The 25,962-nt window shown below is 41.7% G+C and overlaps 100 pseudogenes; all 100 read left to right on the top strand.

Annotated features, from left to right (window-relative positions):
- The first annotated feature begins 67 nt into the window (after positions 1-67).
- LOC142703753 (5S ribosomal RNA) lies at positions 68-186 on the top strand (annotated as a pseudogene).
- A 412-nt stretch (positions 187-598) lies between these two features.
- LOC142703751 (5S ribosomal RNA) lies at positions 599-717 on the top strand (annotated as a pseudogene).
- A 411-nt stretch (positions 718-1,128) lies between these two features.
- LOC142703608 (5S ribosomal RNA) lies at positions 1,129-1,247 on the top strand (annotated as a pseudogene).
- Positions 1,248-2,706: 1,459 nt separating this feature from the next.
- LOC142703699 (5S ribosomal RNA) lies at positions 2,707-2,825 on the top strand (annotated as a pseudogene).
- A 67-nt stretch (positions 2,826-2,892) lies between these two features.
- Positions 2,893-3,011, top strand: LOC142703723 (5S ribosomal RNA; annotated as a pseudogene).
- Positions 3,012-3,078: 67 nt separating this feature from the next.
- On the top strand, positions 3,079-3,197 carry LOC142703719 (5S ribosomal RNA; annotated as a pseudogene).
- Positions 3,198-3,264: 67 nt separating this feature from the next.
- Positions 3,265-3,383, top strand: LOC142703743 (5S ribosomal RNA; annotated as a pseudogene).
- Positions 3,384-3,635: 252 nt separating this feature from the next.
- Positions 3,636-3,754, top strand: LOC142703757 (5S ribosomal RNA; annotated as a pseudogene).
- Positions 3,755-4,007: 253 nt separating this feature from the next.
- LOC142703687 (5S ribosomal RNA) lies at positions 4,008-4,126 on the top strand (annotated as a pseudogene).
- A 411-nt stretch (positions 4,127-4,537) lies between these two features.
- Positions 4,538-4,656, top strand: LOC142703622 (5S ribosomal RNA; annotated as a pseudogene).
- A 67-nt stretch (positions 4,657-4,723) lies between these two features.
- On the top strand, positions 4,724-4,842 carry LOC142703613 (5S ribosomal RNA; annotated as a pseudogene).
- A 67-nt stretch (positions 4,843-4,909) lies between these two features.
- LOC142703675 (5S ribosomal RNA) lies at positions 4,910-5,028 on the top strand (annotated as a pseudogene).
- A 253-nt stretch (positions 5,029-5,281) lies between these two features.
- On the top strand, positions 5,282-5,400 carry LOC142703652 (5S ribosomal RNA; annotated as a pseudogene).
- Positions 5,401-5,467: 67 nt separating this feature from the next.
- Positions 5,468-5,586, top strand: LOC142703690 (5S ribosomal RNA; annotated as a pseudogene).
- A 67-nt stretch (positions 5,587-5,653) lies between these two features.
- LOC142703738 (5S ribosomal RNA) lies at positions 5,654-5,772 on the top strand (annotated as a pseudogene).
- Positions 5,773-5,839: 67 nt separating this feature from the next.
- LOC142703663 (5S ribosomal RNA) lies at positions 5,840-5,958 on the top strand (annotated as a pseudogene).
- A 67-nt stretch (positions 5,959-6,025) lies between these two features.
- Positions 6,026-6,144, top strand: LOC142703677 (5S ribosomal RNA; annotated as a pseudogene).
- A 67-nt stretch (positions 6,145-6,211) lies between these two features.
- Positions 6,212-6,330, top strand: LOC142703724 (5S ribosomal RNA; annotated as a pseudogene).
- Positions 6,331-6,397: 67 nt separating this feature from the next.
- LOC142703612 (5S ribosomal RNA) lies at positions 6,398-6,516 on the top strand (annotated as a pseudogene).
- Positions 6,517-6,583: 67 nt separating this feature from the next.
- Positions 6,584-6,702, top strand: LOC142703689 (5S ribosomal RNA; annotated as a pseudogene).
- A 253-nt stretch (positions 6,703-6,955) lies between these two features.
- LOC142703728 (5S ribosomal RNA) lies at positions 6,956-7,074 on the top strand (annotated as a pseudogene).
- A 67-nt stretch (positions 7,075-7,141) lies between these two features.
- Positions 7,142-7,260, top strand: LOC142703706 (5S ribosomal RNA; annotated as a pseudogene).
- A 253-nt stretch (positions 7,261-7,513) lies between these two features.
- Positions 7,514-7,632, top strand: LOC142703655 (5S ribosomal RNA; annotated as a pseudogene).
- A 245-nt stretch (positions 7,633-7,877) lies between these two features.
- Positions 7,878-7,996, top strand: LOC142703712 (5S ribosomal RNA; annotated as a pseudogene).
- A 67-nt stretch (positions 7,997-8,063) lies between these two features.
- LOC142703651 (5S ribosomal RNA) lies at positions 8,064-8,182 on the top strand (annotated as a pseudogene).
- A 67-nt stretch (positions 8,183-8,249) lies between these two features.
- Positions 8,250-8,368, top strand: LOC142703681 (5S ribosomal RNA; annotated as a pseudogene).
- A 67-nt stretch (positions 8,369-8,435) lies between these two features.
- LOC142703654 (5S ribosomal RNA) lies at positions 8,436-8,554 on the top strand (annotated as a pseudogene).
- A 67-nt stretch (positions 8,555-8,621) lies between these two features.
- Positions 8,622-8,740, top strand: LOC142703683 (5S ribosomal RNA; annotated as a pseudogene).
- Positions 8,741-8,807: 67 nt separating this feature from the next.
- On the top strand, positions 8,808-8,926 carry LOC142703750 (5S ribosomal RNA; annotated as a pseudogene).
- Positions 8,927-8,993: 67 nt separating this feature from the next.
- On the top strand, positions 8,994-9,112 carry LOC142703737 (5S ribosomal RNA; annotated as a pseudogene).
- Positions 9,113-9,364: 252 nt separating this feature from the next.
- LOC142703648 (5S ribosomal RNA) lies at positions 9,365-9,483 on the top strand (annotated as a pseudogene).
- Positions 9,484-9,550: 67 nt separating this feature from the next.
- LOC142703678 (5S ribosomal RNA) lies at positions 9,551-9,669 on the top strand (annotated as a pseudogene).
- Positions 9,670-9,922: 253 nt separating this feature from the next.
- Positions 9,923-10,041, top strand: LOC142703765 (5S ribosomal RNA; annotated as a pseudogene).
- A 246-nt stretch (positions 10,042-10,287) lies between these two features.
- LOC142703665 (5S ribosomal RNA) lies at positions 10,288-10,406 on the top strand (annotated as a pseudogene).
- Positions 10,407-10,473: 67 nt separating this feature from the next.
- On the top strand, positions 10,474-10,592 carry LOC142703732 (5S ribosomal RNA; annotated as a pseudogene).
- A 253-nt stretch (positions 10,593-10,845) lies between these two features.
- LOC142703705 (5S ribosomal RNA) lies at positions 10,846-10,964 on the top strand (annotated as a pseudogene).
- Positions 10,965-11,031: 67 nt separating this feature from the next.
- On the top strand, positions 11,032-11,150 carry LOC142703697 (5S ribosomal RNA; annotated as a pseudogene).
- Positions 11,151-11,217: 67 nt separating this feature from the next.
- LOC142703635 (5S ribosomal RNA) lies at positions 11,218-11,336 on the top strand (annotated as a pseudogene).
- A 245-nt stretch (positions 11,337-11,581) lies between these two features.
- LOC142703664 (5S ribosomal RNA) lies at positions 11,582-11,700 on the top strand (annotated as a pseudogene).
- A 67-nt stretch (positions 11,701-11,767) lies between these two features.
- Positions 11,768-11,886, top strand: LOC142703717 (5S ribosomal RNA; annotated as a pseudogene).
- Positions 11,887-11,953: 67 nt separating this feature from the next.
- LOC142703639 (5S ribosomal RNA) lies at positions 11,954-12,072 on the top strand (annotated as a pseudogene).
- Positions 12,073-12,139: 67 nt separating this feature from the next.
- Positions 12,140-12,258, top strand: LOC142703763 (5S ribosomal RNA; annotated as a pseudogene).
- Positions 12,259-12,503: 245 nt separating this feature from the next.
- LOC142703662 (5S ribosomal RNA) lies at positions 12,504-12,622 on the top strand (annotated as a pseudogene).
- Positions 12,623-12,689: 67 nt separating this feature from the next.
- On the top strand, positions 12,690-12,808 carry LOC142703609 (5S ribosomal RNA; annotated as a pseudogene).
- Positions 12,809-12,875: 67 nt separating this feature from the next.
- LOC142703749 (5S ribosomal RNA) lies at positions 12,876-12,994 on the top strand (annotated as a pseudogene).
- Positions 12,995-13,061: 67 nt separating this feature from the next.
- On the top strand, positions 13,062-13,180 carry LOC142703617 (5S ribosomal RNA; annotated as a pseudogene).
- A 253-nt stretch (positions 13,181-13,433) lies between these two features.
- LOC142703734 (5S ribosomal RNA) lies at positions 13,434-13,552 on the top strand (annotated as a pseudogene).
- A 253-nt stretch (positions 13,553-13,805) lies between these two features.
- On the top strand, positions 13,806-13,924 carry LOC142703696 (5S ribosomal RNA; annotated as a pseudogene).
- A 67-nt stretch (positions 13,925-13,991) lies between these two features.
- LOC142703646 (5S ribosomal RNA) lies at positions 13,992-14,110 on the top strand (annotated as a pseudogene).
- A 67-nt stretch (positions 14,111-14,177) lies between these two features.
- On the top strand, positions 14,178-14,296 carry LOC142703619 (5S ribosomal RNA; annotated as a pseudogene).
- A 245-nt stretch (positions 14,297-14,541) lies between these two features.
- LOC142703661 (5S ribosomal RNA) lies at positions 14,542-14,660 on the top strand (annotated as a pseudogene).
- A 67-nt stretch (positions 14,661-14,727) lies between these two features.
- On the top strand, positions 14,728-14,846 carry LOC142703627 (5S ribosomal RNA; annotated as a pseudogene).
- A 253-nt stretch (positions 14,847-15,099) lies between these two features.
- On the top strand, positions 15,100-15,218 carry LOC142703704 (5S ribosomal RNA; annotated as a pseudogene).
- A 67-nt stretch (positions 15,219-15,285) lies between these two features.
- LOC142703695 (5S ribosomal RNA) lies at positions 15,286-15,404 on the top strand (annotated as a pseudogene).
- A 67-nt stretch (positions 15,405-15,471) lies between these two features.
- Positions 15,472-15,590, top strand: LOC142703631 (5S ribosomal RNA; annotated as a pseudogene).
- Positions 15,591-15,835: 245 nt separating this feature from the next.
- On the top strand, positions 15,836-15,954 carry LOC142703660 (5S ribosomal RNA; annotated as a pseudogene).
- Positions 15,955-16,021: 67 nt separating this feature from the next.
- LOC142703656 (5S ribosomal RNA) lies at positions 16,022-16,140 on the top strand (annotated as a pseudogene).
- Positions 16,141-16,207: 67 nt separating this feature from the next.
- LOC142703615 (5S ribosomal RNA) lies at positions 16,208-16,326 on the top strand (annotated as a pseudogene).
- Positions 16,327-16,393: 67 nt separating this feature from the next.
- On the top strand, positions 16,394-16,512 carry LOC142703762 (5S ribosomal RNA; annotated as a pseudogene).
- Positions 16,513-16,757: 245 nt separating this feature from the next.
- On the top strand, positions 16,758-16,876 carry LOC142703659 (5S ribosomal RNA; annotated as a pseudogene).
- Positions 16,877-16,943: 67 nt separating this feature from the next.
- Positions 16,944-17,062, top strand: LOC142703764 (5S ribosomal RNA; annotated as a pseudogene).
- Positions 17,063-17,129: 67 nt separating this feature from the next.
- LOC142703679 (5S ribosomal RNA) lies at positions 17,130-17,248 on the top strand (annotated as a pseudogene).
- Positions 17,249-17,315: 67 nt separating this feature from the next.
- On the top strand, positions 17,316-17,434 carry LOC142703748 (5S ribosomal RNA; annotated as a pseudogene).
- Positions 17,435-17,501: 67 nt separating this feature from the next.
- Positions 17,502-17,620, top strand: LOC142703616 (5S ribosomal RNA; annotated as a pseudogene).
- A 253-nt stretch (positions 17,621-17,873) lies between these two features.
- On the top strand, positions 17,874-17,992 carry LOC142703733 (5S ribosomal RNA; annotated as a pseudogene).
- Positions 17,993-18,245: 253 nt separating this feature from the next.
- LOC142703694 (5S ribosomal RNA) lies at positions 18,246-18,364 on the top strand (annotated as a pseudogene).
- Positions 18,365-18,431: 67 nt separating this feature from the next.
- On the top strand, positions 18,432-18,550 carry LOC142703645 (5S ribosomal RNA; annotated as a pseudogene).
- Positions 18,551-18,617: 67 nt separating this feature from the next.
- LOC142703618 (5S ribosomal RNA) lies at positions 18,618-18,736 on the top strand (annotated as a pseudogene).
- Positions 18,737-18,981: 245 nt separating this feature from the next.
- Positions 18,982-19,100, top strand: LOC142703657 (5S ribosomal RNA; annotated as a pseudogene).
- A 67-nt stretch (positions 19,101-19,167) lies between these two features.
- LOC142703752 (5S ribosomal RNA) lies at positions 19,168-19,286 on the top strand (annotated as a pseudogene).
- A 439-nt stretch (positions 19,287-19,725) lies between these two features.
- Positions 19,726-19,844, top strand: LOC142703746 (5S ribosomal RNA; annotated as a pseudogene).
- Positions 19,845-19,911: 67 nt separating this feature from the next.
- On the top strand, positions 19,912-20,030 carry LOC142703735 (5S ribosomal RNA; annotated as a pseudogene).
- Positions 20,031-20,097: 67 nt separating this feature from the next.
- LOC142703770 (5S ribosomal RNA) lies at positions 20,098-20,216 on the top strand (annotated as a pseudogene).
- Positions 20,217-20,651: 435 nt separating this feature from the next.
- LOC142703711 (5S ribosomal RNA) lies at positions 20,652-20,770 on the top strand (annotated as a pseudogene).
- A 67-nt stretch (positions 20,771-20,837) lies between these two features.
- LOC142703703 (5S ribosomal RNA) lies at positions 20,838-20,956 on the top strand (annotated as a pseudogene).
- A 67-nt stretch (positions 20,957-21,023) lies between these two features.
- Positions 21,024-21,142, top strand: LOC142703731 (5S ribosomal RNA; annotated as a pseudogene).
- A 67-nt stretch (positions 21,143-21,209) lies between these two features.
- LOC142703729 (5S ribosomal RNA) lies at positions 21,210-21,328 on the top strand (annotated as a pseudogene).
- Positions 21,329-21,395: 67 nt separating this feature from the next.
- On the top strand, positions 21,396-21,514 carry LOC142703674 (5S ribosomal RNA; annotated as a pseudogene).
- A 67-nt stretch (positions 21,515-21,581) lies between these two features.
- LOC142703667 (5S ribosomal RNA) lies at positions 21,582-21,700 on the top strand (annotated as a pseudogene).
- A 67-nt stretch (positions 21,701-21,767) lies between these two features.
- On the top strand, positions 21,768-21,886 carry LOC142703629 (5S ribosomal RNA; annotated as a pseudogene).
- Positions 21,887-21,953: 67 nt separating this feature from the next.
- On the top strand, positions 21,954-22,072 carry LOC142703641 (5S ribosomal RNA; annotated as a pseudogene).
- Positions 22,073-22,139: 67 nt separating this feature from the next.
- Positions 22,140-22,258, top strand: LOC142703610 (5S ribosomal RNA; annotated as a pseudogene).
- Positions 22,259-22,325: 67 nt separating this feature from the next.
- On the top strand, positions 22,326-22,444 carry LOC142703628 (5S ribosomal RNA; annotated as a pseudogene).
- A 67-nt stretch (positions 22,445-22,511) lies between these two features.
- LOC142703715 (5S ribosomal RNA) lies at positions 22,512-22,630 on the top strand (annotated as a pseudogene).
- Positions 22,631-22,697: 67 nt separating this feature from the next.
- On the top strand, positions 22,698-22,816 carry LOC142703630 (5S ribosomal RNA; annotated as a pseudogene).
- Positions 22,817-22,883: 67 nt separating this feature from the next.
- On the top strand, positions 22,884-23,002 carry LOC142703676 (5S ribosomal RNA; annotated as a pseudogene).
- Positions 23,003-23,069: 67 nt separating this feature from the next.
- Positions 23,070-23,188, top strand: LOC142703720 (5S ribosomal RNA; annotated as a pseudogene).
- A 67-nt stretch (positions 23,189-23,255) lies between these two features.
- LOC142703634 (5S ribosomal RNA) lies at positions 23,256-23,374 on the top strand (annotated as a pseudogene).
- A 67-nt stretch (positions 23,375-23,441) lies between these two features.
- Positions 23,442-23,560, top strand: LOC142703701 (5S ribosomal RNA; annotated as a pseudogene).
- A 67-nt stretch (positions 23,561-23,627) lies between these two features.
- On the top strand, positions 23,628-23,746 carry LOC142703730 (5S ribosomal RNA; annotated as a pseudogene).
- A 67-nt stretch (positions 23,747-23,813) lies between these two features.
- LOC142703768 (5S ribosomal RNA) lies at positions 23,814-23,932 on the top strand (annotated as a pseudogene).
- A 67-nt stretch (positions 23,933-23,999) lies between these two features.
- LOC142703684 (5S ribosomal RNA) lies at positions 24,000-24,118 on the top strand (annotated as a pseudogene).
- Positions 24,119-24,185: 67 nt separating this feature from the next.
- LOC142703666 (5S ribosomal RNA) lies at positions 24,186-24,304 on the top strand (annotated as a pseudogene).
- A 67-nt stretch (positions 24,305-24,371) lies between these two features.
- Positions 24,372-24,490, top strand: LOC142703698 (5S ribosomal RNA; annotated as a pseudogene).
- Positions 24,491-24,557: 67 nt separating this feature from the next.
- Positions 24,558-24,676, top strand: LOC142703709 (5S ribosomal RNA; annotated as a pseudogene).
- Positions 24,677-24,743: 67 nt separating this feature from the next.
- Positions 24,744-24,862, top strand: LOC142703621 (5S ribosomal RNA; annotated as a pseudogene).
- Positions 24,863-25,115: 253 nt separating this feature from the next.
- Positions 25,116-25,234, top strand: LOC142703740 (5S ribosomal RNA; annotated as a pseudogene).
- A 67-nt stretch (positions 25,235-25,301) lies between these two features.
- LOC142703761 (5S ribosomal RNA) lies at positions 25,302-25,420 on the top strand (annotated as a pseudogene).
- Positions 25,421-25,487: 67 nt separating this feature from the next.
- On the top strand, positions 25,488-25,606 carry LOC142703707 (5S ribosomal RNA; annotated as a pseudogene).
- A 67-nt stretch (positions 25,607-25,673) lies between these two features.
- Positions 25,674-25,792, top strand: LOC142703649 (5S ribosomal RNA; annotated as a pseudogene).
- Positions 25,793-25,962: the final 170 nt, after the last annotated feature.

The raw sequence follows: 25,962 nt of genomic DNA, 5'->3' as shown, positions 1-25,962 counted from the left end.
TTTTATTATGTCGTTTAGATTTTGATTCACAATCGATTAAAAAGGACTATGGATTAAAGCATTTAATGTCAATGGCCATTCTAAGCTGAATGTGCCTGCTCTCGTCAGATCGCAGAAGTTACACAGCTAAAGGCCTCGCTAGTACCAGTGTGGGAGACTGTCTGGGAATCCGTGGTGCGGTTGACTTTTTATTATGTCGTTTAGATTTTGTTTCACAATCGATTAAAAAGGACTATGGATTAAAGCATTTAACGTCAATGGCCATTCTAAGCTGAATGTGGCTGCTCTCGTCAGATCGCAGAAGTTACACAGCTTAAGGCCTCGCTAGTACCAATGTGGGAGACTTTTTATTATGTCGTTTAGATTTTGTTTCACAATCGATTTAAAAGGACTATGGATTAAAGCATTTAATGTCAATGGCCATTCTAAGCTGAATGTCCTTTCTCTCGTCAGATCGCAGAAGTTACACAGCTTAAGGCCTCGCTAGTACCAGTATGGGAGACTGTCTGGGAATCCGTGGTGTGGTTGCCTTTTTATTATGTCGTTTAGATTTTGATTCACAATCGATTAAAAAGGACTATGGATTAAAGCATTTAATGTCAATGGCCATTCTAAGCTGAATGTGCCTGCTCTCGTCAGATCGCAGAAGTTACACAGCTAAAGGCCTCGCTAGTACCAGTGTGGGAGACTGTCTGGGAATCCGTGGTGCGGTTGACTTTTTATTATGTCGTTTAGATTTTGTTTCACAATCGATTAAAAAGGACTATGGATTAAAGCATTTAACGTCAATGGCCATTCTAAGCTGAATGTGGCTGCTCTCGTCAGATCGCAGAAGTTACACAGCTTAAGGCCTCGCTAGTACCAATGTGGGAGACTTTTTATTATGTCGTTTAGATTTTGTTTCACAATAGATTAAATAGGACTATGGATTAAAACATTTAAGTCAATGGCCATTCTAAGCTAAATGTGCCTGCTCTCGTCAGAACGCAGAAGTTACACAGCTTAAGGCCACGCTAGTACCAGTGTGGGAGACTGTCTGGGAATCCGTGTTGCGGTTGAGTTTTTATTATGTCGTTTAGATTTTGTTTCACAATCGATTAAATAGGACTATGGATTTAAAGATTTAACGTCAATTGCCATTCTAAGCTGAATGTGCCTGCTCTCGTCAGATCGCAGAAGTTACACAGCTTAAGGCCTCGCTAGTACCAGTGTGGGAGACTGTCTGGGAATCCGTGGTGCGGTTGACTTTTTATTATGTCGTTTAGATTTTGTTTCACAATCGATTAAAAAGGACTATGGATTAAAGCATTTAATGTCTAGACAGAGGGGCCGCTGTGGATTTAGTGTTTTTAGACTTTGCAAAGGCATTTGACACTGTCCCCCATAGACGCCTAATGGGTAAATTAAGGACTATAGGTTTAGAAAATATAGTTTGTAATTGGATTGAGAATTGGCTCAAGGACCGTATCCAGAGAGTTGTGGTCAATGATTCCTACTCTGAATGGTCCCCGGTTATAAGTGGTGTACCCCAGGGTTCAGTGCTGGGACCACTATTATTCAACTTATTTATTAATGATATAGAGGAAGGGATTAATAGCACTATTTCTATTTTTGCAGATGACACCAAGCTATGTAATATAGTTCAGACTATGGAAGATGTTCATGAATTACAGGCAGATTTAAACAAACTAAGTGTTTGGGCGTCCACTTGGCAAATGAAGTTTAATGTAGATAAATGTAAAGTTATGCATCTTGGTACCAACAACCTGCATGCATCATATGTCCTAGGGGGCGCTACACTGGCGGATTCACTTGTTGAGAAGGATCTGGGTGTACTTGTAAATCATAAACTCAATAACAGCATGCAGTGTCAATCAGCTGCTTCAAAGGCCAGCAGGATATTGTCGTGTATTAAAAGAGGCATGGACTCGCGGGACAGGGATGTAATAATGCCACTTTACAAAGCATTAGTGAGGCCTCATCTAGAATATGCAGTTCAGTTCTGGGCTCCAGTTCATAGAAAGGATGCCCTGGAGTTGGAAAAAATACAAAGAAGAGCAACGAAGCTAATAAGGGGCATGGAGAATTTAAGTTATGAGGAAAGATTGAAAGAATTAAACCTATTTAGCCTTGAAAAAAGAAGACTAAGGGGGGACATGATTAACTTATATAAATATATTAATGGCACATACAAAAAATATGGTGAAATCCTGTTCCTTGTAAAACCCCCTCAAAAAACAAGGGGGCACTCCCTCCGTCTGGAGAAAAAAAGGTTCAAGCTGCAGAGGCGACAAGGCTTCTTTACAGTGAGAACTGTGAATTTATGGAATAGCCTACCGCAGGAGCTGGTCACAGCAGGGACAGTAGATGGCTTTAAAAAAGGGTTAGATAATTTCCTAGAACAAAAAAATATTAGCTCCTATGTGTAGAAATTTTTCCTTCCCTTTTCCCTTCCCTTGGTTGAACTTGATGGACATGTGTCTTTTTTCAGCCGTACTAACTATGTAACTATGTAACTATGTCAATGGCCATTCTAAGCTGAATGTGCCTGCTCTCGTTAGATCGCAGAAGTTACAGAACTTAACGCCTCGCTAGTACCAGTGTGGGAGACTGTCTGGGAATCCGTGGTGCGGTTGACTTTTTATTATGTCGTTTAGATTTTGTTTCACAATAGATTAAATAGGACTATGGATTAAAACATGTAAAGTCAATGGCCATTCTAAGCTGAATGTGCCTGCTCTCGTCAGATCGCAGAAGTTACACAGCTTAAGGCCTCGCTAGTACCAGTGTGGGAGACTGTCTGGGAATCCGTGGTGCGGTTGACTTTTTATTATGTCGTTTAGATTTTGTTTCACAATCGATTAAAAAGGACTATGGATTAACGCATTTAATGTCAATGGCCATTCTAAGCTGAATGTCCCTGCTCTCGTCAGATCGCAGACGTTACACAGCTTAAGGCTTCGCTAGTACCAGTGTGGGAGACTGTCTGGGAATCTGTGGTGCGGTTGCCTTTTTATTATGTCGTTTAGATTTTGTTTCACAATCGATTAAAAAGGACTATGGATTAAAGCATTTAATGTCAATGGCCATTCTAAGCTGAATGTGCCTGCTCTCGTCAGATCGCAGAAGTTACACAGCATAAGGCTTCGCTAGTACCAGTGTGGGAGACTGTCTGGGAATCCGTGGTGCGGTTGAATTTTTATTATGTCGTTTAGATTTTGTTTCACAATCGATTAAAAAGGACTATGGATTAAAGCATTTAATGTCAATGGCCATTCTAAGCTGAATGTCCCTGCTCTCGTCAGATCGCAGAAGTTACACAGCTTAAGGCCTCGCTAGTACCAGTGTGGGAGACTGTCTGGGAATCCGTGGTGCGATTGACTTTTTATTATGTCGTTTAGATTTTGTTTCACAATAGATTAAATAGGACTATGGATTAAAGCATTTAACGTCAATGGCCATTCTAAGCTGAATGTGCCTGTTCTCGTCAGAACGCAGAAGTTACACAGCTTAAGCCCTCGCTAGTACCAGTGTGGGAGACTGTCTGGAATCCGTGGTGCGGTTGAATTATTATTATGTCGTTTAGATTTTGTTTCACAATAGATTAAATAGGACTATGGATTAAAGCATTTAAAGTCAATGGCCATTCTAAGCTGAATGTGCCTGCTCTCGTCAGAACGCAGAAGTTACACAGCTTAAGGCCTCGCTAGTACCAGTGTGGGAGACTGTCTGGGAATCCGTGGTGCGGTTGAATTTTTATTATGTCGTTTAGATTTTGTTTCACAATCGATTAAAAAGGACTATGGATTAAAGCATTTAATGTCAATGGCCATTCTAAGCTGAATGTGCCTGCTCTCGTTAGATCGCAGAAGTTACAGAACTTAACGCCTCGCTAGTACCAGTGTGGGAGACTGTCTGGGAATCCGTGGTGCGGTTGACTTTTTATTATGTCGTTTAGATTTTGTTTCACAATAGATTAAATAGGACTATGGATTAAAACATGTAACGTCAATGGCCATTCTAAGCTGAATGTGCCTGCTCTCGTCAGATCGCAGAAGTTACACAGCTTAAGGCCTCGCTAGTACCAGTGTGGGAGACTGTCTGGGAATCCGTGGTGCGGTTGACTTTTTATTATGTCGTTTAGATTTTGTTTCACAATCGATTAAAAAGGACTATGGATTAAAGCATTTAACGTCAATGGCCATTCTAAGCTGAATGTGCCTGCTCTCGTCAGATCGCAGAAGTTACACAGCTTAAGGCCTCGCTAGTACCAGTGTGGGAGACTTTTTATTATGTCGTATCGATTTTGTTTCACAATAGATTAAATAGGACTATGGATTAAACCATTTAAGTCAATGGCCATTCTATGCTGAATGTGCCTGCTCTCGTCAGGACGCAGAAGTTACACAGCTTAAGGCCACGCTAGTACCAGTGTGGGAGACTGTCTGGGAATCCGTGTTGCGGTTGAATTTTTATTATGTCGTTTAGATTTTGTTTCACAATCGATTAAATAGGACTATGGATTAAAAGATTTAACGTCAATGGCCATTCTAAGCTGAATGTGCCTGCTCTCGTCAGATCGCAGAAGTTACACAGCTTAAGGCCTCGCTAGTACCAGTGTGGGAGACTGTCTGGGAATCCGTGGTGCGGTTGAATTTTTATTATGTTGTTTAGATTTTGTTTCACAATCGATTAAAAAGGACTATGGATTAAAGCATTTAATGTCAATGGCCATTCTAAGCTGAATGTCCCTGCTCTCGTCAGATCGCAGAAGTTACACAGCTTAAGGCCTCGCTAGTACCAGTGTGGGAGACTGTCTGGGAATCCGTGGTGTGGTTGACTTTTTATTATGTTGTTTAGATTTTGTTTCACAATAGATTAAATAGGACTATGGATTAAGGCTTTTAATGTCAATGGCCATTCTAAGCTGAATGTGCCTGCTCTCGTCAGATCGCAGAAGTTACACAGCTTAAGGCCTCGCTAGTACCAGTGTGGGAGACTGTCTGGGAATCCGTGGTGCGGTTGACTTTTTATTATGTCGTTTAGATTTTGTTTCACAATCGATTTAAAAGGACTATGGATTAAAGCATTTAATGTCAAAGGCCATTCTAAGCTGAATGTCCTTTCTCTCGTCAGATCGCAGAAGTTACACAGCTTAAGGCCTCGCTAGTACCAGTATGGGAGACTGTCTGGGAATCCGTGGTGTGGTTGCCTTTTTATTATGTCGTTTAGATTTTGATTCACAATCGATTAAAAAGGACTATGGATTAAAGCATTTAATGTCAATGGCCATTCTAAGCTGAATGTGCCTGATCTCGTCAGATCGCAGAAGTTACACAGCTAAAGGCCTCGCTAGTACCAGTGTGGGAGACTGTCTGGGAATCCGTGGTGCGGTTGACTTTTTATTATGTCGTTTAGATTTTGTTTCACAATCGATTAAAAAGGACTATGGATTAAAGCATTTAATGTCAATGGCCATTCTAAGCTGAATGTGCCTGCTCTCGTCAGAACGCAGAAGTTACACAGCTTAAGGCCTCGCTAGTACCAGTGTGGGAGACTATCTGGGAATCCGTGTTGCGGTTGAATTTTTATTATGTCGTTTAGATTATGTTTCACAATCGATTAAAAAGGACTATCGATTAAAGCATTTAATGTCAATGGCCATTCTAAGCTGAATGTCCCTGCTCTCGTCAGATCGCAGAAGTTACACAGCTTAAGGCCTCGCTAGTACCAGTGTGGGAGACTGTCTGGGAATCCGTGGTGCGGTTGACTTTTTATTATGTTGTTTAGATTTTGTTTCACAATAGATTAAATAGGACTATGGATTAAGGCTTTTAATGTCAATGGCCATTCTAAGCTGAATGTGCCTGCTCTCGTCAGATCGCAGAAGTTACACAGCTTAAGGCCTCGCTAGTACCAGTGTGGGAGACTGTCTGGGAATCCGTGGTGCGGTTGACTTTTTATTATGTCGTTTAGATTTTGTTTCACAATCGATTAAAAAGGACTATGGATTAAAGCATTTAATGTCAATGGCCATTCTAAGCTGAATGTGCCTGCTCTCGTCAGATCGCAGAAGTTACACAGCTTAGGGCCTCGCTAGTACCAGTGTGGGAGAGTGTCTGGGAATCCGTGGTGCGGTTGACTTTTTATTATGTTGTTTAGATTTTGTTTCACAATAGATTAAATAGGACTATGGATTAAGGCTTTTAATGTCAATGGCCATTCTAAGCTGAATGTGCCTGCTCTCGTCAGATCGCAGAAGTTACACAGCTTAAGGCCTCGCTAGTACCGGTGTGGGAGACTGTCTGGGAATCCGTGGTGCGGTTGACTTTTTATTATGTCGTTTAGATTTTGTTTCACAATCGATTAAAAAGGACTATGGATTAAAGCATTTAATGTCAATGGCCATTCTAAGCTGAATGTCCCTGCTCTCGTCAGATCGCAGAAGTTACACAGCTTAAGGCCTCGCTAGTACCAGTGTGGGAGACTGTCTGGGAATCCGTGGTGTGGTTGACTTTTTATTATGTCGTTTAGATTTTGTTTCACAATCGATTAAAAAGGACTATGGATTAAAGCATTTAATGACAATGGCCAGTCTAAGCTGAATGTGCCTGCTCTCGTCAGATCGCAGAAGTTACACAGCTTAAGGCCTTGCTAGTACCAGTGTGGGAGACTGTCTGGGAATCCGTGGTGCGGTTGACTTTTTATTATGTCGTTTAGATTTTGTTTCACAATCGATTAAAAAGGACTATGGATTAAAGCATTTAATGTCAATGGCCATTCTAAGCTGAATGTGCCTGCTCTCGGTAGTTCGCAGAAGTTACGCAACTTAACGCCTCGCTAGTACCAGTGTGGGAGACTGTCTGGGAATCCATGGTGCGGTTGACTTTTTATTATGTCGTTTAGATTTTGTTTCACAATAGATTAAATAGGACTATGTATTAAATCATTTAACGTCAATGGCCATTCTAAGCTGAATGTGCCTGCTCTCGTCAGATCGCAGAAATTACACAGCTTAAGGCCTCGCTAGTACCAGTGTGGGAGACTGTCTGGGAATCCGTGGTGCGGTTGACTTTTTATTATGTTGTTTAGATTTTGTTTCACAATAGATTAAATAGGACTATGGATTAAGGCTTTTAATGTCAATGGCCATTCTAAGCTGAATGTGCCTGCTCTCGTCAGATCGCAGAAGTTACACAGCTTAAGGCCTCGCTAGTACCAGTGTGGGAGACTGTCTGGGAATCCGTGGTGGGGTTGAATTTTAATTATGTCGTTTAGATTTTGTTTCACAATCGATTAAAAAGGACTATGGATTAAAGCATTTAATGTCAATGGCCATTCTAAGCTGAATGTCCCTGCTCTCGTCAGATCGCAGAAGTTACACAGCTTAAAACCTCGCTAGTACGAGTGTGGGAGACTGTCTGGGAATCCGTGGTGCGGTTGCCTTTTTATTATGTCGTTTAGATTTTGTTTCACAATCGATTGAAAAGGACTATGGATTAAAGCATTTAATGTCAATGGCCATTCTAAGCTGAATGTGCCTGCTCTCGTCAGATCGCAGAAGTTATACAGCTTAAGGCCTCGCTAGTACCAGTGTGGGAGACTGTCTGGGAATCCGTGGAGCGGTTGCCTTTTTATTATGTCGTTTAGATTTTGTTTCACAATAGATTAAATAGGACTATGGATTAAAGCATTTAACATCAATGGCCATTCTAAGCAGAATGTCCCTGCTCTCGTCAGATCGTAGAAGTTACACAGCTTAAGGCCTCGCTAGTACCAGTGTGGGAGACTGTCCGTGGTGCGGTTGACTTTTTATTATGTTGTTTAGATTTTGTTTCACAATAGATTAAATAGGACTATGGATTAAGGCATTTAATGTCAATGGCCATTCTAAGCTGAATGTCCATGCTCTCGTCAGATCGCAGAAGTTACACAGCTTAAGACCTCGCTAGTACCAGTGTGGGAGACTGGCTGGGAATCCGTGGTGCGGTTGACTTTTTATTATGTCGTTTAGATTTTGTTTCACAATCGATTAAAAAGGACTATGGATTAAAGCATTTAATGTCAATGGCCATTCTAAGCTGAATGTGCCTGCTCTCGTCAGATCGCAGAAGTTACACAGCTTAAGGCCTCGCTAGTACCAGTGTGGGAGACTGTCTGGGAATCCGTGGTGCGGTTGACTTTTTATTATGTCGTTTAGATTTTGTTTCACAATCGATTAAAAAGGACTATGGATTAAAGCATTTAATGTCAATGGCCATTCTAAGCTGAATGTGCCTGCTCTCGTTAGATCGCAGAAGTTACACAGCTTAACGCCTCGCTAGTACCAGTGTGGGAGACTGTCTGGGAATCCGTGGTGCGGTTGACTTTTTATTATGTCGTTTAGATTTTGTTTCACAATAGATTAAATAGGACTATGGATTAAATCATTTAACGTCAATGGCCATTCTAAGCTGAATGTGCCTGCTCTCGTCAGATCGCAGAAGTTACACAGTTTAAGGCCTCGCTAGTACCAGTGTGGGAGACTGTCTGGGAATCCGTGGTGCGGTTGAATTTTTATTATGTCGTTTAGATTTTGTTTCACAATCGATTAAAAAGGACTATGGATTAAAGCATTTAATGTCAATGGCCATTCTAAGCTGAATGTGCATGCTCTCGTCAGATCGCAGAAGTTACACAGCTTAAGGCCTCGCTAGTACCAGTGTGGTAGACTGTCTGGGAATCCGTGGTGCGGTTGACTTTTTATTATGTCATTTAGATTTTGTTTCACAAAAGATTAAATAGGACTATGGATTAAAGCATTTAACGTCAATGGCCATTCTAAGCTGAATGTGCCTGCTCTCGTCAGAACGCAGAAGTTACACAGCTTAAGGCCTCGCTAGTACAAGTGTGGGAGACTGTCTGGGAATCCGTGGTGCTGTTGAATTTTTATTATGTCGTTTAGATTTTGTTTCACAATCGATTAAAAAGGACTATGGATTAAAGCATTTAATGTCAATGGCCATTCTAAGCTGAATGTCCCTGCTCTCGTCAGATCGCAGAAGTTACACAGCTTAAGGCCTCGCTAGTACCAGTGTGGGAGACTGTCTGGGAATCCGTGGTGCGGTTGACTTTTTATTATGTCGTTTAGATTTTGTTTCACAATCGATTAAAAAGGACTATGGATTAAAGCATTTAATGTCAATGGCTATTCTAAGCTGATTGTGCCTGCTCTCGTTAGATCGCAGAAGTTACACGGCTTAACGCCTCGCTAGTACCAGTGTGGGAGACTGTCTGGGAATCCGTGGAGCGGTTGACTTTTATTATGTTGTTTAGATTTTGTTTCACAATAGATTAAATAGGACTATGGATTAAAGCATTTAACGTCAATGGCCATTCTAAGCTGAAAGTGCCTGCTCTCGTCAGATCACAGAAGTTACACAGCTTAAGGCCTCGCTAGTACCAGTGTGGGAGACTGTCTGGGAATCCGTGGTGCGGTTGTCTTTTTATTATGTCGTTTAGATTTTGTTTCACAATCGATTAAAAAGGACTATGGATTAAAGCATTTAATGTCAATGGCCATTCTAAGCTGAATGTGCCTGCTCTCGTCAGATCTCAGAAGTTACACAGCTTAAGGCCTCGCTAGTACCAGTGTGGGAGACTGTCTGGGAATCCGTGGTGCGGTTGAATTTTAATTATGTCGTTTAGATTTTGTTTCACAATCGATTAAAAAGGACTATGGATTAAAGCATTTAATGTCTATGGCCATTCTAAGCTGAATGTCCCTGCTCTCGTCAGATCGCAGAAGTTACACAGCTTAAAACCTCGCTAGTACCAGTGTGGGAGACTGTCTGGGAATCCGTGGTGCGGTTGCCTTTTTATTATGTCGTTTAGATTTTGTTTCACAATCGATTAAAAAGGACTATGGATTAAAGCATTTAATGTCAATGGCCATTCTAAGCTGAATGTGCCTGCTCTCGTCAGATCGCAGAAGTTACACAGCTTAAGGCCTCGCTAGTACCAGTGTGGGAGACTGTCTGGGAATCCGTGGTGCGGTTGCCTTTTTTATTATGTCGTTTAGATTTTGTTTCACAATAGATTAAATAGGACTATGGATTAAAGCATTTAACGTCAATGGCCATTCTAAGCAGAATGTCCCTGCTCTCGTCAGATCGCAGAAGTTACACAGCTTAAGGCCTCGCTAGTACCAGTGTGGGAGACTGTCCGTGGTGCAGTCGACTTTTTATTATGTTGTTTATATTTTGTTTCACAATAGATTAAATAGGACTATGGATTAAAGCATTTAATGTCAATGGCCATTCTAAGCTGAATGTCCATGCTCTCGTCAGATCGCAGAAGTTACACAGCTTAAGGCCTCGCTAGTACCAGTGTGGGAGACTGTCTGGGAATCCGTGGTGCGGTTGACTTTTTATTATGTCGTTTAGATTTTGTTTCACAATAGATTAAATAGGACTATGGATTAAGGCTTTCAATGTCAATGGCCATTCTAAGCTGTATGTGCCTGCTCTCGTCAGATCGCAGAAGTTACACAGCTTAAGGCCTCGCTAGTACCAGTGTGGGAGACTGTCTGGGAATCCGTGGTGCGGTTGACTTTTTATTATGTCGTTTAGATTTTGTTTCACAATCGATTAAAAAGGACTATGGATTAAAGCATTTAATGTCAATGGCCATTCTAAGCTGAATGTGCCTGCTCTCGGTAGTTCGCAGAAGTTACGCAACTTAACGCCTCGCTAGTACCAGTGTGGGAGACTGTCTGGGAATCCGTGGTGCGGTTGACTTTTTATTATGTCGTTTAGATTTTGTTTCACAATCGATTAAAAAGGACTATGGATTAAAGCATTTAATGTCAATGGCCATTCTAAGCTGAATGTGCCTGCTCTCGTCAGATCGCAGAAGTTACACAGCTTAAGGCCTCGCTAGTACCAGTGTGGGAGACTGTCTGGGAATCCGTGGTGGGGTTGAATTTTAATTATGTCGTTTAGATTTTGTTTCACAATCGATTAAAAAGGACTATGGATTAAAGCATTTAATGTCAATGGCCATTCTAAGCTGAATGTCCCTGCTCTCGTCAGATCGCAGAAGTTACACAGCTTAAAACCTCGCTAGTACCAGTGTGGGAGACTGTCTGGGAATCCGTGGTGCGGTTGACTTTTTATTATGTCGTTTAGATTTTGTTTCACAATCGATTAAAAAGGACTATGGATTAAAGCATTTAATGTCAATGGCCATTCTAAGCTGAATGTTCCTGCTCTCGTCAGATCGCAGAAGTTACACAGCTTAAGGCCTCGCTAGTACCAGTGTGGGAGACTGTCTGGGAGTCCGTGGTGCGGTTGCCTTTTTATTATGTCGTTTAGATTTTGTTTCACAATAGATTAAATAGGACTATGGATTAAAGCATTTAACGTCAATGGCCATTCTAAGCAGAATGTCCCTGCTCTCGTCAGATCGCAGAAGTTACACAGCTTAAGGCCTCGCTAGTACCAGTGTGGGAGACTGTCCGTGGTGCGGTTGACTTTTTATTATGTTGTTTAGATTTTGTTTCACAATAGATTAAATAGGACTATGGATTAAGGCATTTAATGTCAATGGCCATTCTAAGCTGAATGTCCATGCTCTCGTCAGATCGCAGAAGTTACACAGCTTAAGGCCTCGCTAGTACCAGTGTGGGAGACTGTCTGGGAATCCGTGGTGCGGTTGACTTTTTATTATGTCGTTTAGATTTTGTTTCACAATCGCTTAAAAAGGACTATGGATTAAAGCATTTAACGTCAATGGCCATTCTAAGCTGAATGTACCTGCTCTCGTTAGATCGCAGAAGTTACAAAGCTTAACGCCTCGCTAGTACCAGTGTGGGAGACTGTCTGGGAATCCGTGGTGCGGTTGACTTTTTATTATGTCGTTTAGATTTTGTTTCACAATCGATTAAAAAGGACTATGGATTAAAGCATTTCATGTCAATGGCCATTCTAAGCTGAATGTGCCTGCTCTCGTCAGATCGCAGAAGTTACACAGCTTAAGGCCTCGCTAGTACCAGTGTGGGAGACTGTCTGGGAATCCGTGGTGCGGTTGACTTTTTATTATGTCGTTTAGATTTTGTTTCACAATCGATTAAAAAGGACTATGGATTAAAGCATTTAATGTCAATGGCCATTCTAAGCTGAATGTGCCTGCTCTCGTCAGATCGCAGAAGTTACACAGCTTAAGGCCTCGCTAGTACCAGTGTGGGAGACTGTCTGGGAATCCGTGGTGCGGTTGCCTTTTTATTATGTCGTTTAGATTTTGTTTCACAATAGATTAAATAGGACTATGGATTAAAGCATTTAACGTCAATGGCCATTCTAAGCAGAATGTCCCTGCTCTCGTCAGATCGCAGAAGTTACACAGCTTAAGGCCTCGCTAGTACCAGTGTGGGAGACTGTCCGTGGTGCGGTTGACTTTTTATTATGTTGTTTAGATTTTGTTTCACAATAGATTAAATAGGACTATGGATTAAGGCATTTAATGTCAATGGCCATTCTAAGCTGAATGTCCATGCTCTCGTCAGATCGCAGAAGTTACACAGCTTAAGGCCTCGCTAGTACCAGTGTGGGAGACTGTCTGGGAATCCGTGGTGCGGTTGACTTTTTATTATGTCGTTTAGATTTTGTTTCACAATCGATTAAAAAGGACTATGGATTAAAGCATTTAATGTCAATGGCCATTCTAAGCTGAATGTGCCTGCTCTCGTCAGATCGCAGAAGTTACACAGCTTAAGGCCTCGCTAGTACCAGTGTGGGAGACTGTCTGGGAATCCGTGGTGCGGTCGACTTTTTATTATGTCGTTTAGATTTTGTTTCACAATAGATTAAATAGGACTATGGATTAAATCATTTAACGTCAATGGCCATTCTAAGCTGAATGTGCCTGCTCTCGTCAGAACGCAGAAGTTACACAGCTTAAGGCCTCGCTAGTACAAGTGTGGGAGACTGTCTGGGAATCCGTGGTGCTGTTGAATTTTTATTATGTCGTTTAGATTTTGTTTCACAATCGATTAAAAAGGACTATGGATTAAAGCATTTAATGTCAATGGCAATTCTAAGCTGAATGTCCCTGCTCTCGTCAGATCGCAGAAGTTACACAGCTTAAGGCCTCGCTAGTACCAGTGTGGGAGACTGTCTGGGAATCCGTGGTGCGGTTGACTTTTTATTATGTCGTTTAGATTTTGTTTCACAATCGATTAAAAAGGACTATGGATTAAAGCATTTAATGTCAATGGCTATTCTAAGCTGATTGTGCCTGCTCTCGTTAGATCGCAGAAGTTACACGGCTTAATGCCTCGCTAGTACCAGTGTGGGAGACTGTCTGGGAATCCGTGGAGCGGTTGACTTTTTATTATGTTGTTTAGATTTTGTTTCACAATAGATTAAATAGGACTATGGATTAAAACATTTAACGTCAATGGCCATTCTAAGCTGAAAGTGCCTGCTCTCGTCAGATCGCAGAAGTTACACAGCTTAAGGCCTCGCTAGTACCAGTGTGGGAGACTGTCTGGGAATCCGTGGTGCGGTTGTCTTTTTATTATGTCGTTTAGATTTTGTTTCACAATCGATTAAAAAGGACTATGGATTAAAGCATTTAATGTCAATGGCCATTCTAAGCTGAAAGTGCCTTCTCTCGTCAGATCGCAGAAGTTACACAGCTTAAGGCCTCGCTAGTACCAGTGTGTGAGACTGTCTGGGAATCCGTGGTGCGGTTGAATTTTAATTATGTCGTTTAGATTTTGTTTCACAATCGATTAAAAAGGACTATGGATTAAAGCATTTAATGTCAATGGCCATTCTAAGCTGAATGTCCCTGCTCTCGTCAGATCGCAGAAGTTACACAGCTTAAAACCTCGCTAGTACCAGTGTGGGAGACTGTCTGGGAATCCGTGGTGCGGTTGACTTTTTATTATGTCGTTTAGATTTTGTTTCACAATCGATTAAAAAGGACTATGGATTAAAGCATTTAATGTCAATGGCCATTCTAAGCTGAATGTGCCTGCTCTCGTCAGATCGCAGAAGTTACACAGCTTAAGGCCTCGCTAGTACCCGTGTGGGAGACTGTCTGGGAATCCGTGGCGCGGTTGGCTTTTTATTATGTCGTTTAGATTTTGTTTCACAATCGATTAAAAAGGACTATGGATTAAAGCATTTAATGTCAATGGCCATTCTAAGCTGAATGTGCCTGCTCTCGTCAGATTGCAGAAGTTACACAGCTTAAGGCCTCGCTAGTACCAGTGTGGGAGACTGTCTGGGAATCCGTGGTGCGGTTGACTTTTTATTATGTCGTTTAGATTTTGTTTCACAATCGATTAAAAAGGACTATGGATTAAAGCATTTAATGTCAATGGCCATTCTACGCTGAATGTGCCTGCTCTCGTTAGATCGCAGAAGTTACACAGCTTAAGGCCTCGCTAGTACCAGTGTGGGAGACTGTCTGTGGTGCGGTTGACTTTTTATTATGTTGTTTATATTTTGTTTCACAATAGATTAAATAGGACTATGGATTAAGGCATTTAATGTCAATGGCCATTCTAAGCTGAATGTCCATGCTCTCGTCAGATCGCAGAAGTTACACAGCTTAAGGCCTCGCTAGTACCAGTGTGGGAGACTGTCTGGGAATCCGTGGTGCGGTTGACTTTTTATTATGTCGTTTAGATTTTGTTTCACAATCGATTAAAAAGGACTATGGATTAAAGCATTTAATGTCAATGGCCATTCTAAGCTGAATGTGCCTGCTCTCGTCAGATCGCAGAAGTTACACAGCTTAAGGCCTCGCTAGTACCAGTGTGGGAGACTGTCTGGGAATCCGTGGTGCGGTTGACTTTTTATTATGTCGTTTAGATTTTGTTTCACAATGGATTAAAAAGGACTATGGATTAAAGCATTTAATGTCAATGGCCATTCTACGCTGAATGTGCCTGCTCTCGTTAGATCGCAGAAGTTACACAGCTTAACGCCTCGCTAGTACCAGTGTGGGAGACTGTCTGGGAATCCGTGGTGCGGTTGACTTTTTATTATGTCGTTTAGATTTTGTTTCACAATCGATTAAAAAGGACTATGGATTAAAGCATTTAATGTCAATGGCCATTCTAAGCTGAATGTGCCTGCTCTCGTCAGATCGCAGAAGTTACACAGCTTAAGGCCTCGCTAGTACCAGTGTGGGAGACTGTCTGGGAATCCGTGGTGGGGTTGAATTTTAATTATGTTGTTTAGATTTTGTTTCACAATCGATTAAAAAGGACTATGGATTAAAGCATTTAATGTCAATGGCCATTCTAAGCTGAATGTCCCTGCTCTCGTCAGATCGCAGAAGTTACACAGCTTAAAACCTCGCTAGTACCAGTGTGGGAGACTGTCTGGGAATCCGTGGTGCGGTTGACTTTTTATTATGTCGTTTAGATTTTGTTTCACAATCGATTAAAAAGGACTATGGATTAAAGCATTTAATGTCAATGGCCATTCTAAGCTGAATGTGCCTGCTCTCGTCAGATCGCAGAAGTTACACAGCTTAAGGCCTCGCTAGTACCAGTGTGGGAGACTGTCTGGGAGTCCGTGGTGCGGTTGCCTTTTTATTATGTCGTTTAGATTTTGTTTCACAATAGATTAAATAGGACTATGGATTAAAGCATTTAACGTCAATGGCCATTCTAAGCAGAATGTCCCTGCTCTCGTCAGATCGCAGAAGTTACACAGCTTAAGGCCTCGCTAGTACCAGTGTGGGAGACTGTCCGTGGTGCGGTTGACTTTTTATTATGTTGTTTAGATTTTGTTTCACAATAGATTAAATAGGACTATGGATTAAGGCATTTAATGTCAATGGCCATTCTAAGCTGAATGTCCATGCTCTCGTCAGATCGCAGAAGTTACACAGCTTAAGGCCTCGCTAGTACCAGTGTGGGAGACTGTCTGGGAATCCGTGGTGCGGTTGACTTTTTATTATGTCGTTTAGATTTTGTTTCACAATCGATTAAAAAGGACTATGGATTAAAGCATTTAACGTCAATGGCCATTCTAAGCTGAATGTACCTGCTCTCGTTAGATCGCAGAAGTTACACAGCTTAACGCCTCGCTAGTACCAGTGTGGGAGACTGTCTGGGAATCCGTGGTGCGGTTGACTTTTTATTATGTCGTTTAGATTTTGTTTCACAATCGATTAAAAAGGACTATGGATTAAAGCATTTAATGTCAATGGCCATTCTAAGCTGAATGTGCCTGCTCTCGTCAGATCGCAGAAGTTACACAGCTTAAGGCCTCGCTAGTACCAGTGTGGGAGACTGTCTGGGAATCCGTGGTGCGGTTGACTTTTTATTATGTCGTTTAGATTTTGTTTCACAATCGATTAAAAAGGACTATGGATTAAAGCATTTAATGTCAATGGCCATTCTAAGCTGAATGTGCCTGCTCTCGTCAGATCGCAGAAGTTACACAGCTTAAGGCCTCGCTAGTACCAGTGTGGGAGACTGTCTGGGAATCCGTGGTGCGGTTGCCTTTTTATTATGTCGTTTAGATTTTGTTTCACAATAGATTAAATAGGACTATGGATTAAAGCATTTAACGTCAATGGCCATTCTAAGCAGAATGTCCCTGCTCTCGTCAGATCGCAGAAGTTACACAGCTTAAGGCCTCGCTAGTACCAGTGTGGGAGACTGTCCGTGGTGCGGTTGACTTTTTATTATGTTGTTTAGATTTTGTTTCACAATAGATTAAATAGGACTATGGATTAAGGCATTTAATGTCAATGGCCATTCTAAGCTGAATGTCCATGCTCTCGTCAGATCGCAGAAGTTACACAGCTTAAGGCCTCGCTAGTACCAGTGTGGGAGACTGTCTGGGAATCCGTGGTGCGGTTGACTTTTTATTATGTCGTTTAGATTTTGTTTCACAATCGATTAAAAAGGACTATGGATTAAAGCATTTAATGTCAATGGCCATTCTAAGCTGAATGTGCCTGCTCTCGTCAGATCGCAGAAGTTACACAGCTTAAGGCCTCGCTAGTACCAGTGTGGGAGACTGTCTGGGAATCCGTGGTGCGGTTGACTTTTTATTATGTCGTTTAGATTTTGTTTCACAATCGATTAAAAAGGACTATGGATTAAAGCATTTAATGTCAATGGCCATTCTAAGCTGAATGTGCCTGCTCTCGTTAGATCGCAGAAGTTACACAGCTTAACGCCTCGCTAGTACCAGTGTGGGAGACTGTCTGGGAATCCGTGGTGCGGTTGACTTTTTATTATGTCGTTTAGATTTTGTTTCACAATAGATTAAATAGGACTATGGATTAAATCATTTAACGTCAATGGCCATTCTAAGCTGAATGTGCCTGCTCTCGTCAGAACGCAGAAGTTACACAGCTTAAGGCCTCGCTAGTACAAGTGTGGGAGACTGTCTGGGAATCCGTGGTGCTGTTGAATTTTTATTATGTCGTTTAGATTTTGTTTCACAATCGATTAAAAAGGACTATGGATTAAAGCATTTAATGTCAATGGCAATTCTAAGCTGAATGTCCCTGCTCTCGTCAGATCGCAGAAGTTACACAGCTTAAGGCCTCGCTAGTACCAGTGTGGGAGACTGTCTGGGAATCCGTGGTGCGGTTGACTTTTTATTATGTCGTTTAGATTTTGTTTCACAATCGATTAAAAAGGACTATGGATTAAAGCATTTAATGTCAATGGCTATTCTAAGCTGATTGTGCCTGCTCTCGTTAGATCGCAGAAGTTACACGGCTTAACGCCTCGCTAGTACCAGTGTGGGAGACTGTCTGGGAATCCGTGGAGCGGTTGACTTTTTATTATGTTGTTTAGATTTTGTTTCACAATAGATTAAATAGGACTATGGATTAAAACATTTAACGTCAATGGCCATTCTAAGCTGAAAGTGCCTGCTCTCGTCAGATCGCAGAAGTTACACAGCTTAAGGCCTCGCTAGTACCAGTGTGGGAGACTGTCTGGGAATCCGTGGTGCGGTTGTCTTTTTATTATGTCGTTTAGATTTTGTTTCACAATCGATTAAAAAGGACTATGGATTAAAGCATTTAATGTCAATGGCCATTCTAAGCTGAAAGTGCCTGCTCTCGTCAGATTGCAGAAGTTACACAGCTTAAGGCCTCGCTAGTACCAGTGTGTGAGACTGTCTGGGAATCCGTGGTGCGGTTGAATTTTAATTATGTCGTTTAGATTTTGTTTCACAATCGATTAAAAAGGACTATGGATTAAAGCATTTAATGTCAATGGCCATTCTAAGCTGAATGTCCCTGCTCTCGTCAGATCGCAGAAGTTACACAGCTTAAAACCTCGCTAGTACCAGTGTGGGAGACTGTCTGGGAATCCGTGGTGCGGTTGACTTTTTATTATGTCGTTTAGATTTTGTTTCACAATCGATTAAAAAGGACTATGGATTAAAGCATTTAATGTCAATGGCCATTCTAAGCTGAATGTGCCTGCTCTCGTCAGATCGCAGAAGTTACACAGCTTAAGGCCTCGCTAGTACCCGTGTGGGAGACTGTCTGGGAATCCGTGGCGCGGTTGGCTTTTTATTATGTCGTTTAGATTTTGTTTCACAATCGATTAAAAAGGACTATGGATTAAAGCATTTAATGTCAATGGCCATTCTAAGCTGAATGTGCCTGCTCTCGTCAGATTGCAGAAGTTACACAGCTTAAGGCCTCGCTAGTACCAGTGTGGGAGACTGTCTGGGAATCCGTGGTGCGGTTGACTTTTTATTATGTCGTTTAGATTTTGTTTCACAATCGATTAAAAAGGACTATGGATTAAAGCATTTAATGTCAATGGCCATTCTACGCTGAATGTGCCTGCTCTCGTTAGATCGCAGAAGTTACACAGCTTAAGGCCTCGCTAGTACCAGTGTGGGAGACTGTCCGTGGTGCGGTTGACTTTTTATTATGTTGTTTATATTTTGTTTCACAATAGATTAAATAGGACTATGGATTAAGGCATTTAATGTCAATGGCCATTCTAAGCTGAATGTCCATGCTCTCGTCAGATCGCAGAAGTTACACAGCTTAAGGCCTCGCTAGTACCAGTGTGGGAGACTGTCTGGGAATCCGTGGTGCGGTTGACTTTTTATTATGTCGTTTAGATTTTGTTTCACAATCGATTAAAAAGGACTATGGATTAAAGCATTTAATGTCAATGGCCATTCTAAGCTGAATGTGCCTGCTCTCGTCAGATCGCAGAAGTTACACAGCTTAAGGCCTCGCTAGTACCAGTGTGGGAGACTGTCTGGGAATCCGTGGTGCGGTTGACTTTTTATTATGTCGTTTAGATTTTGTTTCACAATGGATTAAAAAGGACTATGGATTAAAGCATTTAATGTCAATGGCCATTCTACGCTGAATGTGCCTGCTCTCGTTAGATCGCAGAAGTTACACAGCTTAACGCCTCGCTAGTACCAGTGTGGGAGACTGTCTGGGAATCCGTGGTGCGGTTGACTTTTTATTATGTCGTTTAGATTTTGTTTCACAATCGATTAAAAAGGACTATGGATTAAAGCATTTAATGTCAATGGCCATTCTAAGCTGAATGTGCATGCTCTCGTCAGATCGCAGAAGTTACACAGCTTAAGGCCTCGCTAATACCAGTGTGGTAGACTGTCTGGGAATCGGTGGTGCGGTTGACTTTTTATTATGTCGTTTAGATTTTGTTTCACAAAAGATTAAATAGGACTATGGATTAAAGCATTTAACGTCAATGGCCATTCTAAGCTGAATGTGCCTGCTCTCGTCAGAACGCAGAAGTTACACAGCTTAAGGCCTCGCTAGTACAAGTGTGGGAGACTGTCTGGGAATCCGTGGTGCTGTTGAATTTTTATTATGTCGTTTAGATTTTGTTTCACAATCGATTAAAAAGGACTATGGATTAAAGCATTTAATGTCAATGGCCATTCTAAGCTGAATGTCCCTGCTCTCGTCAGATCGCAGAAGTTACACAGCTTAAGGCCTCGCTAGTACCAGTGTGGGAGACTGTCTGGGAATCCGTGGTGCGGTTGACTTTTTATTATGTTGTTTAGATTTTTTTTCACAATAGATTAAATAGGACTATGGATTAAGGCTTTTAATGTCAATGGCCATTCTAAGCTGAATGTGCCTGCTTTCGTCAGATCGCAGAAGTTACACAGCTTAAGGCCTCGCTAGTACCAGTGTGGGAGACTGTCTGGGAATCCGTGGTGCGGTTGACTTTTTATTATGTCGTTTAGATTTTGTTTCACAATCGATTAAAAAGGACTATGGATTAAAGCATTTAATATCAATGGCCATTCTAAGCTGAATGTGCCTGCTCTCGTTAAATCGCAGAAGTTACACAGCTTAACGACTCGCTAGTACCAGTGTGGGAGACTGGGAATCCGTGGTGCGGTTGACTTTTTATTATGTCGTTTAGATTTTGTTTCACAATCGATTAAAAAGGACTATGGATTAAAGCATTTAATGTCAATGGCCATTCTAAGCTGAATGTGCCTGCTCTCGTTAAATCGCAGAAATTACACAGCTTAACGACTCGCTAGTACCAGTGTGGGAGACTGTCTGGGAATCCGTGGTGCGGTTGACTTTTTATTATGTCGTTTAGATTTTGTTTCACAATCGATTAAAAAGGACTATGGATTAAAGCATTTAATGTCAATGGCCATTCTAAGCTGAATGTTCCTGCTCTCGTCAGATCGCAGAAGTTACACAGCTTAAGGCCTCGCTAGTACCAGTGTGGGAGACTGTCTGGGAATCCGTGGTGCAGTTGACTTTTTATTATGTCGTTTAGATTTTGTTTCACAATCGATTAAAAAGGACTATGGATTAAAGCATTTAATGTCAATGGCCATTCTAAGCTGAATGTGCCTGCTCTCGTCAGATCGCAGAAGTTACACAGCTTAAGGCCTCGCTAGTACCATTGTGGGAGACTATCTGGGAATCCGTGGTGCGGATGAATTTTTATTATGTCGTTTAGAATTTGTTTCACAATCGATTAAAAAGGACTATGGATTAAAGCATTTAATGTCAATGGCCATTCTAAGCTGAATGTGCCTGCTCTCGTCAGATCGCAGAAGTTACACAGCTTAAGGCCTCACTAGTACCAGTGTGGGAGACTGTCTGGGAATCCGTGGTGCGGTTGACTTTTTATTATGTCGTTTAGATTTTGTTTCACAATCGATTAAAAAGGACTATGGATTAAATCATTTAATGTCAATGGCCATTCTAAGCTCAATGTGCCTGCTCTCATCAGATCGCAGAAGTTACACAGCTTAAGGCCTCGCTAGTACCAGTGTGGGAAACTGTCTGGGAATCCGTGGTGCTGTTGACTTTTTATTATGTCGTTTAGATTTTGTTTCACAATAGATTAAATAGGACTATGGATTAAAGCATTTAACGTCAATGGCCATTCTAAGGTGAATGTTCCTGCTCTCATCAGAACGCAGAAGTTACACAGCTTAAGGCCTCGCTAGTACCAGTGTGGGAGACTGTCTGGGAATCCGTGATGCGGTTGACTTTTTATTATGTCGTTTAGATTTTGTTTCACAATCGATTAAAAAGGACTATGGATTAAAGCATTTAATGTCAATGGCCATTCTAAGCTGAATGTGCCTGCTCTCGTCAGATCGCAGAAGTTACACAGCTTAGGGCCTCGCTAGTACCAGTGTGGGAGACTGTCTGGGAATCCGTGGTGAGGTTGACTTTTTATTATGTCGTTTAGATTTTGTTTCACAATAGATTAAATAGGACTATGGATTAAGGCTTTTAATGTCAATGGCCATTCAAAGCTGATTGTACCTGCTCTCGTCAGATCGCAGAAGTTACACAGCTTAAGGCCTCGCTAGTACCAGTGTGGGAGACTGTCTGGGAATCCGTGGTGCGGTTGACTTCTTATTATGTCGTTTAGATTTTGTTTCACAATAGATTAAATAGGACTATGTATTAAAGCATTTAACGTCAATGGCCATTCTAAGCTGAATGTGCCTGCTCCTGTCAGATCGCAGAAGTTACACAGCTTAAGGCCTCGCTAGTACCAGTGTTGGAGACTGTCTGGGAATCCGTGGTGCGGTTGACTTTTTATTATGTCGTTTAGATTTTGTTTCACAATCGATTAAAAAGGACTATGGATTAAAACCTTTAATGTCAATGGCCGTTCTAAGCTGAATGTGCCTGCTCTCGTCAGATCGCAGAAGTTACACAGCTTAAGGCCTCGCTAGTACCAGTGTGGGAGACTGTCTGGGAATCCGTGGTGCGGTTGACTTTTTATTATGTCGTTTAGATTTTGTTTCACAATCGATTAAAAAGGACTATGGATTAAAGCATTTAATGTCAATGGCCATTCTAAGCTGAATGTGCCTGCTCTCGTTAGATCGCAGAAGTTACACAGCTTAAGGCCTCGCTAGTACCAGTGTGGGAGACTGTCTGGGAATCAGTGGTGCGGTTGACTTTTTATTATGTCGTTTAGATTTTGTTTCACAATTGATTAAAAAGGACTATGGATTAAAGTTTTTAACGTCAATGGCAATTCTAAGCTGAATGTGCCTGCTCTCGTCAGATCGCAGAAGTTGCACAGCTTAAGGCCTCGCTAGTAGTAGTGTGGGAGACTGTCTGGGAATCCGTGGTGCGGTTGACTTTTTATTATGTCGTTTAGATTTTGTTTCACAATCGATTAAAAAGGACTATGGATTAAAGCATTTAATGTCAATGGCCATTCTAAGCTGAATGTGCCTGCTCTCGTCAGATCGCAGAAGTTACACAGCTTAAGGCCTCGCTAGTACCAGTGTGGGAGACTGTCTGGGAATCCGTGGTGCGGTTGAGTTTTTATTATGTCGTTTACATTTTGTTTCACAATAGATTTAATAGGACTATGGATTAAAGCAATTAACGTCAATGGCCATTCTAAGCTGAATGTGCCTGCACTCGTCAGATCGCAGAAGTTACACAGCTTAAGGCCTCGCTAGTACCAGTGTGGGAGACTGTCTGGGAATCCGTGGTGCGGTTGAGTTTTTATTATGTCGTTTAGATTTTGTTTCACAATCGATTAAAAAGGACTATGGATTAAAGCATTTAATGTCAATGGCCATTCTAAGCTGAATGTCCCTTCTCTCGTCAGATCGCAGAAGTTACACAGCTTAAGGCCTCGCTAGTACCAGTGTGGGAGACTGTCTGGGAATCCGTGGTGCGGTTGCCTTTTTATTATGTCGTTTAGATTTTGTTTCACAATCGATTAAAAAGGACTATGGATTAAAGCATTTAATGTCAATGGCCATTCTAAGCTTAATGTTCCTGCTCTCGTCAGATCGCAGAAGTTACCCAGCTTAAGGCCTCGCTAGTACCAGTGTGGGAGACTGTCTGGGAATCCGTGGTGCAGTTGACTTTTTATTATGTCGTTTAGATTTTGTTTCACAATCGATTAAAAAGGACTATGGATTAAAGCATTTAATGTCAATGGCCATTCTAAGCTGAATGTGCCTGCTCTCGTCAGATCGCAGAAGTTACACAGCTTAAGGCCTCGCTAGTACCATTGTGGGAGACTATCTGGGAATCCGTGGTGCGGATGAATTTTTATTATGTCGTTTAGAATTTGTTTCACAATCGATTAAAAAGGACTATGGATTAAAGCATTTAATGTCAATGGCCATTCTAAGCTGAATGTGCCTGCTCTCGTCAGATCGCAGAAGTTACACAGCTTAAGGCCTCACTAGTACCAGTGTGGGAGACTGTCTGGGAATCCGTGGTGCGGTTGACTTTTTATTATGTCGTTTAGATTTTGTTTCACAATCGATTAAAAAGGACTATGGATTAAATCATTTAATGTCAATGGCCATTCTAAGCTCAATGTGCCTGCTCTCATCAGATCGCAGAAGTTACACAGCTTAAGGCCTCGCTAGTACCAGTGTGGGAGACTGTCTGGGAATCCGTGGTGCGGTTGACTTTTTATTATGTCGTTTAGATTTTGTTTCACAATAGATTAAATAGGACTATGGATTAAAGCATTTAACGTCAATGGCCATTCTAAGGTGAATGTGCCTGCTCTCATCAGAACGCAGAAGTTACACAGCTTAAGGCCTCGCTAGTACCTGTGTGGGAGACTGTCTGGGAATCCGTGATGCGGTTGACTTTTTATTATGTCGTTTAGATTTTGTTTCACAATCGATTAAAAAGGACTATGGATTAAAGCATTTAATGTCAATGGCCATTCTAAGCTGAATGTGCCTGCTCTCGTCAGATCGCAGAAGTTACACAGCTTAGGGCCTCGCTAGTACCAGTGTGGGAGACTGTCTGGGAATCCGTGGTGAGGTTGACTTTTTATTATGTCGTTTAGATTTTGTTTCACAATAGATTAAATAGGACTATGGATTAAGGCTTTTAATGTCAATGGCCATTCAAAGCTGATTGTACCTGCTCTCGTCAGATCGCAGAAGTTACACAGCTTAGGGCCTCGCTAGTACCAGTGTGGGAGACTGTCTGGGAATCCGTGGTGAGGTTGACTTTTTATTATGTCGTTTAGATTTTGTTTCACAATCGATTAAAAAGGACTATGGATTAACACATTTAATGTCAATGGCCATTCTAAGCTGAATGTGCCTGCTCTCGTTAGATCGCAGAAGTTACACAGCTTAACGCCTTGCTAGTACCAGTGTGGGAGACTGTCTGGGAATCCGTGGTGCGGTTGACTTTTTATGATGTCGTTTAGATTTTGTTTCACAATCGATTAAAAAGGACTATGGATTAAAGCATTTAATGTCAATGGCCATTCTAAGCTGAATGTGCCTGCTCTCGTCAGATCGCAGAAGTTACACAGCTTAAGGCCTCGCTAGTACCAGTGTGGGAGACTGTCTGGGAATCCGTGGTGCGGTTGAATTTATATTATGTCGTTTAGATTTTGTTTCACAATCGATTAAAAAGGACTATGGATTAAAGCATTTAATGTCAATGGCCATTCTAAGCTGAATGTGCCTTCTCTCGTCAAATCGCAGAAGTTACACAGCTTAAGGCCTCGCTAGTACCAGTGTGGGAGACTGTCTGGGAATCCGTGGTGCGGTTGACTTTTTATGATGTCGTTTAGATTTTGTTTCACAATCGATTAAAAAGGACTATGGATTAAAGCATTTAATGTCAATGGCCATTCTAAGCTGAATGTGCCTGCTCTCGTCAGATCGCAGAAGTTACACAGCTTAAGGCCTCGCTAGTACCAGTGTGGGAGACTGTCTGGGAATCCGTGGTGCGGTTGACTTTTTATTATGTCGTTTAGATTTTGTTTCACAATAGATTAAATAGGACTATGGATTAAAACATTTAACGTCAATGGCCATTCTAAGCTGAATGTGCCTGCTCTCGTCAGAACGCAGAAGTTACACAGCTTAAGGCCTCGCTAGTACCAGTGTGGGAGACTGTCTGGGAATCCGTGGTGCAGTTGAATTTTTATTATGTCGTTTAGATTTTGTTTCACAATCGATTAAAAAGGACTATGGATTAAAGCATTTAATGTCAATTGCCATTCTAAGCTGAATGTCCCTGCTCTCGTCAGATCGCAGAAGTTACACAGCTTAAGGCCTCGCTAGTAGTAGTGTGGGAGAATGTCTGGGAATCCGTGGTGCGGTTGACTTTTTATTATGTCGTTTAGATTTTGTTTCACAATCGATTAAAAAGGACTATGGATTAAAACATTTAATATCAATGGCCATTCTAAGCTGAATGTGCCTGCTCTCGTCAGATCGCAGAAGTTACACAGCTTAAGACCTCGCTAGTACCAGTGTGGGAGACTCTCTGGGAATCCGTGGTGCGGTTGACTTTTTATTATGTCGTTTAGATTTTTTTTCACAATAGATTTAATAGGACTATGGATTAAAGCATTTAACGTCAATGGCCATTCTATGCTGAATGGGCCTGCTCTCGTCAGATCGCAGAAGTTACACAGCTTAAGGCCTCGCTAGTACCAGTGTGGGAGACTGTCTGGGAATC

The sequence above is a fragment of the Rhinoderma darwinii genome, unplaced genomic scaffold, assembly GCF_050947455.1.
Source record: "Rhinoderma darwinii isolate aRhiDar2 unplaced genomic scaffold, aRhiDar2.hap1 Scaffold_2868, whole genome shotgun sequence".
In the NCBI taxonomy this organism is placed as follows: Eukaryota; Metazoa; Chordata; class Amphibia; order Anura; family Rhinodermatidae; genus Rhinoderma; species Rhinoderma darwinii.
Note: the sequence above shows the minus strand (reverse complement) of the source record. Positions and strands in the feature narration are given on the sequence as shown.